Raw genomic sequence first — 16,198 nt, 5'->3', positions numbered from 1 at the left:
ACGAGCAAGTTTTTAGATCTGGGATTGCTGTTGGCAAAGAGGGACATCACAGCGCACTGGAAGGCTGCACGTGGCCCCAATGTCCAGAGATGGAAAGCAGAATTAACGAAATGGGCAACGAGTGAAAGTACAGTCCAGTTTCAGGTCGCCAGGCGAGCTCAGTGGTATAAGGCAATGGAAGCCGCCAGGGTCTGGGAGGCCCTGGTGGTGTTGCTGTAAGCACCAGAGGCAGATACGGTTGCAAGCTTGATATTGGACGCACAGGCAGCACCGCCTTGAGCTAAAAGCGCAATATGGGATTAACTGTGATTAATGACGAACAGATAAAGTGTTTGGATATGTAAATGATGGCATATGCTGTACTAACATGTTCATGGTGTATAATGATGAGTCTAATGTTGCATAGTATTTCATTGAAGAACTGTAGCTAGGGCACGGGTGGGTTAGGAGGGAGGCGGGGAAGAGGGCTGGATTGGTTTTATTATAATGTTTGATTTAAGTGTCACAATTGTGTCTATTGGGCCTTAGCCAATGATGAACCCTTATTTGGTCCAGTAAAACAAGTTTGTATATGAGTAACGGGAGCTAAACCGGAGGCTTATATGTATGCTCCCTGGATTGAGCCGAAAGTGAATAGTGGGACCACTAATTGGTGATGATTGCTGATTGGATGACGGCTGGGCACCCTTGATTTTTGCACCAATTGAATGTTGTTGAGTTGAAAACTTAATAAAAACAATTCCCCCCCCCAAAAATGGGAATCCACACACCGTGGGTACCTTTACAATACCCATGAAGTTGGGAAAAAACCGCAAAAGGCCTAGTGACAGGCCCGGACTGGCCGTAGGGGCGCCTGGTGTTTTCCCAGTGGGCTGGAGGGGTGGGGGCTAGTTTTGTTGCCGTGGGGGTTGGTTTTGTTACTGGGGCCCGGTTTTGCAGCAGTGCTACAGTATCGGCCTCCTGTAACAAAAGTGGGATCGTCGCTTCTCACTAGCTTCCGGACCGGTCGAGCATCAATCTGCCAGAGCTGGCTGCTGTTCCCATTTCGGCCGTGCCTAAAGACGAAGTACCCCAAATAGCCCAAAAAGTGCTCAGCACTGGGGTGGAAAAGCTTCAGCAGTTAAGGTGTTAAACTTTTACACAAGCAGTGCATGACTTGCATTTGACTGTGAGGTTCCATGGTCTTGCTTTCCAGCCTAGGAAGCAACAATTTCACTCACAAAATGAGATTTGATGTTTCTTCTATATATTACTGTCAGATCCCAGTATGCTTTTTTTTTTTTTTACTTGGAACTGGTGCGCCAATCTGCCCGTTATTGCCACTAATGACCAGTAGCATATGTTTGTTTTGTTTTTTGATGATGCATCATTGCCCTGATGTCTTCTCTAGTTAATTGTAATATGCAATGCGGCAACATCGCAGAAAAATAATTAAGAATGGATTTAAAAAAAAAAAAGAACTGATGATGTTAAGGGTACTCGTCGCCTGTCACTGCAAGCTTCATGGTTTCTAGCCGTGGTCGACTTTATGTGAAAAAATACTGACTCTAATTTCACCTTCCGTGTTGTCTTTCTGTCATGAAGTATGACACGGCTAAGTGTGTATGTGTTTGTGTGTGCGTGCGCGTGAGGAGATGGTATTATTAGAAATGGAAATGTGTTCTGCAGACGCCATTCAGAACAGCAGGCTATCATTTTGTGAATAATTTACAGATTGGTATGGATTTTCGGTAAACATTCCTTTATTTGCATCACATCACTCCATTCCAGTAAGAGCTAGCGCCGAAGAAATCGGAACAAAATAGTCTTGTTCGAGTTAAAGTGCCAGCGTCATAAATAGATAATTGTGGACAAAAATAATGCTGCAGAACCGACGTGATCAACATACGTATTGAAGCGTAGGCCCCGATTAATAACCTAGGCGGAGCAAATGAATGCACACTTTTATGCGTTAATTTCGCAAAACCTGATTATAAATTGTTTGATTTTCATCACCCGGTTTTAGTGTATGGGGGACACCACAACGCGATTTTTTTTCCTGGAGCAAACAGACAGAAATATCACTTCAGGTTTTGGCTGCAGGAGCCAATACTCATTACATTAAATCGAGTCTACCAGACAGCACAAAGCAAAAGACACGTTGTGCGATTGACATACAGGGGTTTGGAGTCTGCCCAATGTTTACCATTGGTTGACTTTCCTGTCACTCTCATTTGCTTGCTTCTTATTCGTGTCTTTGTCCCTCTTATTGAGTATAGTCTCTTTCCCGTCTCTGTTTTGTGATTCTCTCCATCCCCTTCCAAGTTATGTTCGCTCTCGTGTCCTCCCCCCATTGCTTTCTCACCTGAATGCTTCTCCCACACCCACTACTTGCACCGGCCTAACAAAACTTGAGGGGGCCACCCCACCCCCCACAAGTTAAATGGATGGACTCTCTCCAGACTTAATCAGGAGCTCTCCAGGCAGAATATTGTGCCCTGTATTTATTTTATTTATTTTCAAGGTTTTATATAACGCGAACAAGATCCTTTCAGATATCAGAGCGCTTTACATAGATATAAGACAAAAACAATGTAATACAGGGGAAAGAAAAACAGTTAAATTAGCTTGGGCTGCCCCAACACCACGGGGGATGCGGGGGCCTGTGTTACGCCAATAGCTCCTTGTTGCTCTGTAGCTCGTTGCTTCTCCTTTTCACCCCTGCCTCTGTACTGCTTCCCTCCACCTGCACCCTTTTTCTCAGTCACCGGTTGCTTTTTCTCCCCACCCTTCCGTGTTTCTCCAGATACCCTACCCTCTGTGTTGGTTTCTCCCACTCTTGCCCTCCTTCTCTGTTGTCTATTGCTTGTCCTCCCAACCTAGGGTGACCAGATTTCCATAATGAAAAATCAAGATGGGCACAGACATAGATATAGGACTAAATGTCCTATTAGGCATGGGCGTAGGAAGTATAGGGGACGCGGGGGATATTTGCACCAGATTTTGTAGTGGGAGGCAAACGGGGAAAAAGAATGGGGGGGTCAAGGGGACAAAATAATTTCCCCACTCTCTTCTGACAGTTGCAGGGCCATTGGCATGCAAACATACTGCCTACAATGGACCTGCTCTTGACCTGTGACTTTGCCTTTTGTTGTGCTGTAAACCTTGAGGGATGTTTTCTCACCTCGCAGCCGCCGCCTCTGCTACCTGCAGTCAGCACTTTCAGGGCAAAGGGAGAGCGGTAGTTTTTTGATTGCTGTCTTCATCCTGCCCCTACTTTATTTGACTGTTTCACACTGCACAATTCAGCCACTTTTTGGTGAAAGGTTTTTTTTGAGCAGTTGAACTTCGCCCCGGAACATAAGAACAATTAGTATCAGACATAGCCTAAGCACCTTAAATCAATTAAGCACACATCTTGCACATGGTATGTGTCAGATGCGTTAGTCTGACCTACTATTTAAAGAAATACCAATTAAAATACCACTATTTTGTCCTATTTCTTTTATAGCACTACTCCACCCAATCCAGGGTGTCAGAGCGCTTTACATCACACATACACATTATACAATGACAATAAATCACATGTGTGTAAATCAATTTACAGGATGTGTTACATAAGATAGTGAGGGTTACAAGGTGTCGGAGTCAAATGTCCATTCTTTAATAGTTCACGGTGCTATATTAGAAGGATTACAATTTATGAACTGCAAGTAACTAAAGGATCTCTGTGTTAAAAGCAATAACCCACTTACCCATCTACATCAAATTAAAATCTGACATCCCTGTGTTGCATATTGTGCTTTACGGGAGACATATTAACCCACTATGCTACTTTGATACAAATCTGGGACTAGACAAAGCATTTGTCTCTCCAGCAAGTGCATTAACCTCAAGAGTTATCTTACCATTATTATTATTTCCTGAGATTTGCGGGGTACATTAAGATCTATGCAGCAGGTACCGTAACCCCATAAGATATTTTAAAATGCAGACTTTGAAACTAATTAAGTAGAACAGACTTTTCTCCTTGTTGCCAATTTATTTCTGGCAGAGTTAAAAAAAACATGAATTTGTAAATGGAGCCCTAGATCTTGCACTGGGGTTGCATCACTTTTTTGGCACAACTCCGACGCATGGCCAGCTTCTTTTGGAGCGTATGTCATCTTGGGATATGTCGCAGTTTGTGACTCAGCCCACTCACATCGTGGGTCACACCTTAGACTCAATTTTTTCTAAAACTCAAGTTTTGGTACTCGACATTAGCCTCCAGACTTGGTCCGACCATGCTCTCATTTACTTCCATTGGTCACTGGACCTCGGCCCTCACAGATGCAGTTTCACTGTTCTCTACTACATCGCAATTGGGCAATTGTCTCTTCTACGGAATTTAGTCTTGCCTTGAGCAAGCACTCTCCATCTATGACGGAGGACATGGAGTTTGATGTCAGTCGGTCGACTCCTGGCTTACACAGGTAGCTAACTGCATCGTATCTATTGAACACAGAGATGTTAGGGGCATATTATCAAGGTGGTTTATCTCTGCTTTTTTGGCTTTAAAAGCCAAGAAAGCGGAGATAAAATTATCTCCCTATTACCTAGCTGTCGCTAACACCAGTTAGCGACAGCTAGTAGGAGATAGCGACCATCTTGGGCCCCACTTTGCATATCAGTGATATTTATCACTAATGACATGCAAAGTGGGCGTGCCAAGATGTTAGCGACTGAAAACAGTCGCTAACATCGCTATCTCCTATTACCAACTTTTGGAGATATTCGCGCTAAGCGCGAATATCTCCAAAAGCTAACACCTGCCCTGAGCAGTTCTTAGCCATGTTATCCAATGGGAGGTGGATAACATGGCTAAGAGCATTAGCTCGGTAATGCATGAATATCGCTGACTTTTCAGCGATATTCATGCATTGCGGCGATTTTTATCGCATTTGCGATAAACCTTGGTAATACCAAGGTTTATTTGCGGTAAAAATCGCCGCAGCTCAGCGGTAAATTTTTGTCTCTAACCAAGCAATAGCGATAATTATCGCTATTGCTTGGCAATATGCCCCTTAATGTCTCAGGAAAAATTTATATATTTATTTATTTTTGATATTTGTTAAGCGCAAACAAATGCCCGTGGGCGTCTCGGCGCTAAGACTCAGAACGTGACTCTCCAATGCTGGTTCTATGGATGGATTACTGGTTGAACAACCAGGTTTTTAGCCTTTTGCGGAATAGCAAGAGAGAATGACTTGACCTGATCGAAGATGGAAGAGTATTCCAAAGTCTAGCTGCCGTGACCATGAACCGTCGGTCTCCCCAAGAGACTGTCTTAGTGCGAGGGACCACTAACTGATACATTGTTGTGGATCTGAGTTGTCTGGGGGGACAGTAGAGTGTCAACTGGTCTTTAAAAAACTGTGGACCCTGCTTGTGTAAAGCTTTGAATGCTATGCAAAGTGTCTTAAATTTTATCCGATTTTTAATCGTGAGCCAATGGTACTTCCGGATTGTTTAAGCGATCGGCTTGAATTTGGGGATCCGGGAAAGCAGTCTTGCTGCGGCGTTTTGTATTGTTTGCATTTTGTGGACAACCCGCGATTGTGCATTGGCAAATAAGCCATTACAATAATCCAGTGCGGATAACACCAGAGTGCTTACCAAGGTTTTTCCGGCACTGTCTGGTCGGAACGGGATTATTTTTCTTATCATTCTCAGCTTGTAAAAATGTGTTGCTGCTATTTGATTGGCATGAGCAACAAAGTTGAGGTTTTCATCGAAGACGACTCCCAAGTTCCTAACCTTGGGGACCGGGTTAGGCAGAACTCCAAAGAATGAGGGCCACCAGGCGGTGGACCAGCCTGGAGAGAGTTTTCCAAAAATGACAACCTCCGTTTTCTCGGAGTTAAGCTTAAGACAGTCAACCCTTGGGTTAGTGAGGAGCTTAAAGTACCTTTTAAGCACTGTAAGAAAATGCAAAGGGATTGGAGACGTCATTACCTTTCTAATGAAAAAACGCTGTAAGAAGGCTCTAAATATCTGCCATGGTGCAATTAAGAAAGCTTAGTCAGACTTTTTTACAGTTCAGATTGACATGTCTCAAAACAAGTCTCTGGAGATATTTAAAATCGTTAAAAAGGTCTTCTAAACTGTGACTACATGCCTGCTTTTATCAATGTTTCACTTCAAAACTATGCAATTGTATTCATTTAAGGGAGCATACAGATCTCAGACAATGGGCGATTTGTATAGGGTCAGTGGAAAGTCCAAAAGGTTGTCCTTGTCCTCCCCATTAGTGTCTCCTATGCCCCTGCTATTAGGTCTTATGGCATCATACATTTATATATATACTTGATATATGGGACCACAATGGTAACAGAAGATACCATTACCAAGTGGATTATTCATTACCCAGGTGTGTGTATGCTCAATTTTTTCTAAAACTCAAGTTTTGGTACTCGACATTAGCCTCCAGACTTGGTCCGACCATGCTCTCATTTACTTCCATTGGTCACTGGACCTCGGCCCTCACAGATGCAGTTTCACTGTTCTCTACTACATCGCAATTGGGCAATTGTCTCTTCTACGGAATTTAGTCTTGCCTTGAGCAAGCTCTCTCCATCTATGATGGAGGACATGGAGTTTGATGTCAGTCGGTCGACTCCTGGCTTACACAGATAGCTAACTGCATCGTATCTATTGAACACAGAGATGTTAATGTCTCAGGAAAAATTTATTTATTTATTTATTTTTTATATTTGTTAAACGCGAACAAATGCCCGTGGGCGTCTCGACGCTAAGACTCAGAACGTGACTCTCCAATGCTGGTTCTATGGATGGATTACTGGTTGAACAACCAGGTTTTTAGCCTTTTGCGGAATAGCAAGACAGAATGACTTGACCTGATCGAAGATGGAAGAGTATTCCAAAGTCTAGCTGCCGTGACCATGAACCGTCGGTCTCCCCAAGAGACTGTCTTAGTGCGAGGGACCACTAATTGATACATTGTTGTGGATCTGAGTTGTCTGGGGGGACAGTAGAGTGTCAACTGGTCTTTAAAAAACTGTGGACCCTGCTTGTGTAAAGCTTTGAATGCTATGCAAAGTGTCTTAAATTTTATCCGATTTTTAATCGTGAGCCAATGGTACTTCCGGATTGTTTCAGCGATCGGCTTGAATTTGGGGATCCTGGAAAGCAGTCTTGCTTCGGCGTTTTGTATTGTTTGCATTTTGTGGACAACCCGCGATTGTGCATTGGCAAATAAGCCATTGCAATAATCCAGTGCGGATAACACCAGAGTGCTTACCAAGGTTTTTCCGGCACTGTCTGGTCAGAACGGGATTCTTTTTCTTATCATTCTCAGCTTGTAAAAATCTGTTGCTGCTATTTGATTGGCATGAGCAACAAAGTTGAGGTTTTCATCGAAGACGACTCCCAAGTTCCTAACCTTGGGGACCGGGTTAGGCAGAACTCCAAAGAATGAGGGCCACCAGGCGGTGGACCAGCCTGGAGAGAGTTTTCCAAAAATGACAACCTCCGTTTTCTCGGAGTTAAGCTTAAGACAGTCAACCCTTGGGTTAGTGAGGAGCTTAAAGTGCCTTTTAAGCACTGTAAGAAAATGCAAAGGGATTGGAGACGTCATTACCTTTCTAATGACAAAGCGCTGTAAGAAGGCTCTAAATATCTACCATGGTGCAATTAAGAAAGCTTAGTCAGACTTTTTTACAGTTCAGATTGACATGTCTCAAAACAAGTCTCTGGAGATATTTAAAATCGTTAAAAAGGTCTTCTAAACTGTGACTACATGCCTGCTTTTATCAATGTTTCACTTCAAAACTATGCAATTGTATTCATTTAATGGAGCATACAGATCTCAGACAATGGGCGATTTGTATAGGGTCAGTGGAAAGTCCAAAAGGTTGTCCTTGTCCTCCCCATTAGTGTCTCCTATGATCTGCTATTAGGTCTCCTATGCCCCTGCTATTAGGTAAGGAGGACATACCTATGTGTCGGTAGTAGATAATTCCTTGCACTGAGCAATTTACTGTATGTTGTGATATGAGAAGTAGAGTTCTTAAAATAGCTGTGAAATAGGCTAATCACGTAAGAGGTCTCATATATACTCACATGAGCAGACTGAGGTGAAAACAGCCAAGCGGCACTAAGCCAGCTATACCTATTCGAATTAGGAAGTCAACTATGGTCCCGCAGGCACATATTGAGCATTGCGTCATGGAAGGTACTAGACACGGCCAATAGAAAAGTAAAGAGGATAATACATGGTGGAGCGGAGAAGGTATTTCGACATGCAAAAAGGGACACCTGATCCAATACAGTTAAGGGCAAATCCAATGTGCATGTATAACAGTAACGTTGATCAATGCACCCCTCCCACCCCCCGTTGTGGAGAAACAGTAATTAGAACAAGAGAGCATCAGTATATTGTAAAACAGGACAGCAATCAGCCCTTTATACTGTATCTTTACACAATTTAGCATACGACTGAATAATAATAAGAAATATGGTAATCTCTTGACCAGTTTGATTAAATGAAGCAGTCATTTTAAAAGTTGTATTTTATGTGGTACTACAATTTCCACAATGACTCATAATGGCAACAGTGGGAAGCTTGTATATATAGCTTCCTAGCACTTTTGTCACAACGTTGATTTTATCACAACTACCTCTTTTTGTACACACAGGAAGTACAAGTGTTTCAATAAAGTACATGAATATATATCTATATATATATATATTTATATATATATATATATATATATATATATATATATATATATTCATGTACTTTACTATAAATATATATATATATATATATATATATATATATATATATATATATATATATATATATATATATATATATATATATATATATATTTCATATCACCTCCCCCTCCCCCCCTTCTGTGAAGAGGTGCAGGGTACGACGGCTGGTGTGGCCCTGCCTTGACGTAATGGCTCTACAGCCCTGATTCACACCCCATTAAATCCTGCTGCGCTGCTTGAATGAGGCGAGGCAGCACAGCAGGAGAGTCTAAACTAATGAACTTGTGTCCCAGATTTCTAAGAGGGCAGTTTGAAATGTGAATCTGCACAACATTGTGATTAATGAGCAGGTTCACCCTACCCTCCCTTAAAAACCGGGATATGTTATAGTTTTAGGAGAAAATGACCAGACCCTGGGACAATCCTTAAAAAACCGGGACTGTCCGGGTAAATCCGGGACATCTGGTCTCCCCATCCCACTCTCTCATTGCTTACCCCACACGCGTCCTTTGTTGCCTCCCCATGCCCTACGTGTCACATACCCCACTTTACATTTGGGGAAGGAGAGGGGTATTGCTTAGGCTTTGGGCATGGGCGTCCACAGGAATTTTTCCGGATGGGGGGGGCAACAATTTTACTTCATCACCATCCTCCGACATGATTGAGCACAAGTATTAAATAAATAAATAAAAAATCTAATAAAACAAAGAGCTTAAATAAACAAAGAAACCCATGGGGGAGTGGAGAGAAAAATCTTGTGAGGCGCCACAGCAGATGACCTGGCAACTACAATGAAACAGAGGAAAAAACTAAAAATGGTCGGAAAAAAAATCCCTAATTCAGATTGATGTTGTTCTAAAGAGATCCACATCAGCAAACCTTTCATTGGTGATACAGTGGACGATTGTGTCAAATTCCAGAGCTTGTAGGATCAGCCTCACTAAGCTACATTGTCTAGAACAATATTAATGAAGCAACTCATTAAGTACCAAAGCCATAACTGATTCCACCTATCTACTTGGACAGAAACTCAAAGAGGAATGTCCTCTTTAGAGTCTGTGGAAAAGCAAGAGAGAGAGATCACAGTGCAGAAGCAAAGGCCAGGTGCAGGAAAACTGAAAAAAGGAAAGCAAGGGACTGATAAATAGGTAGGTTTTAGGTGTACTCTGCAAATCATTGAACACGGAAGTGGCAGGGCTACATGTCCTCTAATGCACACCTCTTTAGAACAGAGGCAGAGACCAAAAGGCAAACAATAAGGATGGACAGAATGGAGTTCATGGGTTTGGTGGGACGGAGTTCTGACAGACTTGGGAATTATATTTAGCTAGGAGTAGGGGGCAAAAAAATGGAGGACTAGCTTGATGTCATATTTTACGTTATTCAGGGGCCTTGCCCATTCAAGAGAAGAAACTGTGTTTTGAGGTCCCTTAATAAAAAGGTGATGTGGTGAGAGTAAAAAAGTACTGAAGATGGGGGGGGGCAGAGGGGGGTTATGAGGTAGCCCCAGCTCTTTCTGGTGTTGCTAAAGTTGGGCACAGATGCCCAAGGCTAACAGATACATTTAGGAGAAAAGTAATCTGCTAAAGAGGCAGGTCCCGAAGCAACACATCATATCAAGTAAGACTTGCTGGGGATTGATGAAAGATGACCAAAAGGGGAGATAGACGAATACAGTTGCTTCTAGTTTTAAGAAAAAAGGGGTGGGGTAACCAGTCGAGTGAACATTCTACCTCTTAATTTGTCTAGAGGGTCCGGGTCAGACATAGTATAACCTGGAATAACTGAAATATGGCAGTGCTGGCCTGATACCGGTAAGTTTGAGAACGGACTAATAGATCAGTGTAAAAAAGGTGTCTGGTAGGCCTAAGAGAAGACCAATATGCCAATACAAACTGGACAGGGCCTAGAACCCAAAGAACTAGGTAAAGTGGTGAGAGAGATAGCCGAGAATCAAATACAGGCTAGCCTATTGCCTAGTAGATGGTAATGGTAACCTGCTTATCTGATCCAACAGCTTCAGGTTATCCAAAATGCGGCCGCACGACTTCTGTTTCAGCTCCCCAGGAGATCTAGCGTCCGCCCTTACTTCCGCAGTCTTCATTGGCTTCCGGTTGCCCACCGAATTTTGTTTAAATCACTGGTTCTCTCCTTTCGTGCGACCCATCTGCTTGGCCCTGTGTACTTGAGGAAAAGGTTTACCTTATATGTCCCGAACCTCTGCCTCCGCTCGGCCAACCAGTGCCAAATGACTGTGCCTAGATTTAGGTACACTAGATTAGGAGGCCAGTCTATCTCTGTTAGGGCCTCTAGAGCCTGGAATGCTCTCCCTCTGCATCTTAGGGTTGCCCCGACCGTTGCTGCTTTCAAGAAAGGGCTGAAAACTCATTTGTTCCATATGATCCTTTAACTGTCAGCTCTTTTTTTTCCCACTACTTTCTGCAGCCTCACTCACAGCGCCAGGATACTTGCTAGTAACGGAGCGCGATATAAAAGCTTTCAGAACATAACATAACATAACATAACAATGGTATGATGTATTAGTTTTTAATTGACCATTCTATTAGTTTAAAAACTAAAGGGGTGGGGAATTATTTTTAGGTTTTTCTTGTCTCAATAATAATGAACTGTATTCAACTTTAAAGTTTTTCTATGCTGATTTCATTGCTCCTTTTCGTCCTTCAATGACAGGCCAATTAGTTTGATCCCTAAGAGATACTTCTCCAGTTGCTAGCCCAAGAGAAGTGGCTTCAAATATGCACACCCCATGTTTACACCATTGCATACACACACATGCGTTGTCTCCACACCCATTCCGGCCTAAAGAGCTGCACTTCAGTTCACACTGGCAATGCCCCTATGGAGCTTGAGGTTAAATTTTGTTCAAAATAGTGACACCTCACACAGATCCCAACAGAAGCATAGCGCTTTGAAGACACTTCTTCAAAAGAATTGCATCTCTCAAATACACCAAGGAGGATTTCTTCCTTTCTTGATACACTGCCCGTTAGTGCTACATAATTATGGCGACAAGATGCCTGTAAGTTACAGGGAGAATTACTTTTCCAGGCCTGGGTTTTGCTTTTACATTATTAGCTAGTGTGTTAGACCAATTGATTGAAATAAAATTAACCTAGACTACAGCTCCCAGAATGCACTGGTATGGCAAATCAAAACTGGAAAAGTTGTGCCCTGGTGAGAGTCATCTGGTCACCTATACATATGACTGATACTGCCCCAAAAACTGTATATTCGCAGACAGTGCCCAACTACCACAATGTCATCAAACCTCTGCAGTTCACCCAAATAAATACCCACATAAAGGGTGAGCCTCATACCAATACTTATTTTTTCCAAATAATAATACCAACCCCCACCAAAAAGTTAAAATACCACTGCTGTGGCATGCGGCACTTAATACCAGCACAGTACTCCCAGAGACAGCCCACACAAGTGGCTTTAGCTGCAACTCCCCGAATCGGCCGTCCTCAGAAATAACCCCCAAAGCACACACAGAAAAGAGCTAAATCCCACAAATATTCCACCACAACGAACTCTCAATTAAGTCATTCTATACTGCTTGCTCTCCATGCAAAACGGCAATCCTATTTCTGTTCATGAAATGGGGGCTAGCTCACTTCACACTTACCACAGGTAAGAAACCAACTTCTAGGTGGAGTTGCATCACAAACACACAATGCGCCTCCTCTCAAGTTTCGCATAACCAACTGAAACCCTTACCCCTTATAAAGCACCTTACATAGCATTCCACTATGTACCAATATTTCACACAGCCCTTGATGTACTTTAACAAAAATCAACATCTTTCCCAATTAAACGATATATCATACCGTCAATTTGAGGATACCAAAAATAAGCAAAACATGCAGTAATCTGACTGCTACTTTAAACAACATTTTGTATCTAAAAGGAGTAAACAAACTCCCAAAGCAAGAACGTCAATATAGTTTCAGTGATGGCCCTTATGCACTCACTATTCAGAAATCAACGAGGGTTTTTGCTTGAAAAGCAAAGGACATGACTACAGGGCTCATAAGGGACCTGTTTCAATGTTCATTGCTTAAATCCTTACAAAACATAAGGAGTATGGTTTTAAAACATATCGCGAAACTACTCTTAGCCCTTACTCCAGCACTTCCGTCTTCAACTACAGAACTTCTCGCCACCACGATTTGGTATAACAATAGCATTCTTATTAAATTGAAACCCTTTTACTGGAAAACTTGGCGGCAGCGGGGTTTAATCTGGGTCTCCCAACTTTTCACTGGATCTGCCTTCACCCCTTTTCCAACTCTCCGTCAACTCTTTTCTCTCCCTGCCTCTTTTGTTCATAAATACACCCTACTCAAAAATGCAGTTATGTCTGCCTATGACTCTCTTTCTACCTCTAATCCGACTACGCCCTCTATCACTCCCGTCTCTTTTCTGCACACTCAACTACGCTCTAACCCATCAGCTTCCTCCATTTACCATTCCTTTTACGATCCTCCGTCACCTAGGCCTAAATCCAAAGTTGAGGAGCAATGGGAATCTGATCTAGGTGTCTCGTGGCCCACATCCCTGTGGGACAAAATATGGACCAAACTCCGCAAATCTTCCAGGGCAGCTTCCCTCACGCAAACCCTTTTTTTCCTCTACAACCGCCTTCTTTACACGCCATCTCTCCTCCACAAACGCTTTCCCCTGACCTCAGACCTTTGCTGGTCTTGCTCTAACCCCAATGCCACACTCTTTCACATGCTTTTCACATGTCCTTCTACGCATGCTTTCTGGACTAAAGTCTGGAATCAAATCAATTCTATCTTCCATACCTCCATCCCCTTTTCTATCACTGACATTTTCCTTGGTTCACTTTCCTCTTCTTGGATTGACGCTGATGTAAATGTTCATATTGTTGATTTATTATTGGCTGTTGCGTTCCAGCAAATTACTGTTAATTGGAAAGACTCCAAGGGCATTACTTTTAAAGCTTGGTGGTTCAATGTATGTTATAACCACAGACTAGATACTGCATTTGTTTACCCCACTTCCCTGGCTCCGAAAAGGCATGCATTATGGCTCCCTGTTACCCTCTACCTAGATGCATGTGCCAAGCGCTCCTTTCACTTATCCCCAGTTCAACAAGAAGTTTCGAAACCCCCTTGAATAACCTTTTGTTCCTTCTTATTCATTAATGATTATTTATCTGCATATTTGTGCATTGCCTCTAATGTTATGTAGTTTTAATGATTGTACTTTTTAAAGTTTTAGCCTCATTGTTATCTCCCTTTCTTTTTTCTCTTCCCTATCCTCCCTCTCTTTTTTATCCCTCCCCTCATTTTATTTCACCACGTTTTTTATAATGCTCTTAGTTAATATTCATGCTATTCCTGTTGCTTTCTCTCTGTATATTATGTTGCCATTATTCGGTTATCTTAATAAATTTTTCTTTGAACTAAAAAAAAAAAAAAAAGAAAAAAAAAAAAGATCACATTTATGAACATAAAGCTGCAGTGCACATTTTATAAACTAATATAAGGAAAACAGTTGATAAGGATCACTTTGAACGTTTTCTACAACATGCATCCACCAGGTATCGCATTACCTCCAGGAATGGTGAACTTCCTCACCTGAGGAAAACAATGCCATTCAAAGACGAGAAAAAATTTAAGTTGTGCTTCACTGGCAAAGTCTGTAAAGTTTGGGTGTGAATAAAACCAAGCTGGCCACTTTGTGACCACTCTGTCTTGCTTTATTTAGTTATTTATTTTTCGTATTTTTAACATTTATTTTTTTCTCTCCATCCCGAGGCTGCACTTTGGAATTGAAAAATGTCAGAAAAAGACATTTCCAGCAAAAGTATTACTTTCTTTTCAGAACCATTTCAAAGGTGAAGGAAAGAAGCAAAGGTGAGGAAAGAGAGGGAAGCCAGTTCTTGGAGTCACGGTTTTCAGCACTTGAGGAGCTTGTACAACCATAGATTCGTTTTCGGTTAACATCACGTGACGTGTTTATTTGTAATGCGCATTGCGAGCTGCCTTTCAGACATTTCAGTGCGCTGACGCTAGCAGACAGTTAGAAAAGTGAAAATAAAGACCAGGGACCGGTGTAAACATACGAAGCACTTGCAGTGCAAGGGTAGTCGAGTGAACTCAGTATCGTACGTAGCTCATAACTCTACCAGTTAGCATCACGCCAGCTTCACTCACTCCCAAAGCCAACATTCACCAAGTGCTGTGCAAGCGCTAAGAGTAAAAGAGTAAGGGCAGGTGACACATTTAGTCTGATAATCTGGTTCTGCTACTACTGAAGCGCTCTGTTGCCGAGAAGCGAGGTCGGCGCTAGATAAGAGATTCATGATAAATATTATACTATGCAGTCAAAAGTAATAGGGCAGTGAAAATGCGCCGCTCACAGCCAGATGGTTTATCAGTAGTGTCTCAGTGCACAATAGGACACTGGGGGACGAGGGAAGAACACCCACCGGAAGAGACATCTCCCTTCTGTGGAGAAACGCGGGGGTTCCGCTGAGAAGAGGAATGAATACCTGTAGGACAGGTGTCAGGAGTCCGGGTGGAAAAATGAACCGTATTCAAAGAGCTTGTGTTGCAAGCTGGGGAGGGGGGGATTGAGTGTCAATCTACTGTTACGGCAGGATTTTTGATCTCTTATCTGATCTCTATAGATCTAAATCCCAACTCAGGTCGACTGGACCTTTGTTACCTGTCATAGAGTAAAAAGCAATCCACTACTAGGTTAATCAGTTAAGACTCGCACAACTCTGAAGAACCACTAACTACGAATACGTTTTAAAGGTTTTATTATAAAGCCAAAGATAACTGGAGATACAAACATCTCAATATAAGGTTCAAAAGATACACTGGCATTAGTACAAAGATGAATTCTCTAAATGTCCTTAGGCGACAGAAGAATATCACCAAAACTAATTCAAAGATCATCAAGTTTGCAAGTTGTAACTTGTGCGACATTTACAAGGGAAGGAAAATTCAAATTAGACTATCCCTACACTAGACTAAGTCAATCAATCAATCAATCAAGACATTTGTAGAGTGCACTACCTACCCGTAGGGTCTCAAGGCGCTTGGGGGGGGGGGTGCCGTTACTGCTCGAACAGCCAGGTCTTGAGCTTCTTCCTGAAGGAGAGGTGGTCTTGGGTCAGGCCGCAGCGCAGGTCGGCCGGGAGGGAGTTCCAGGTCTTGGCGGCCAGGTAGGAGAAGGACCTTCCTCCTGTGGTGGCTCTACGGATGCGTGGGACGGCGGCGAGGGCGTGGCTGGCAGATCGGAGGTGGCGTTTGGGAGCGTAGAAGTTGATGCGGTCGTTGAGGTAGCTCGGGCCTTGATCGTGGAGAGCTTTGTGAGCGTGGGTAAGGAGGCGGAAGGTGATTCTCTTGTTGACCGGGAGCCAGTGCAGGTC

The sequence above is a fragment of the Lissotriton vulgaris genome, chromosome 2_1, assembly GCF_964263255.1.
Source record: "Lissotriton vulgaris chromosome 2_1, aLisVul1.2, whole genome shotgun sequence".
Taxonomy (NCBI): Eukaryota; Metazoa; Chordata; class Amphibia; order Caudata; family Salamandridae; genus Lissotriton; species Lissotriton vulgaris.
The sequence above is the reverse complement of the archived record's forward strand: the minus strand, read 5'-3'. Positions refer to the sequence as shown.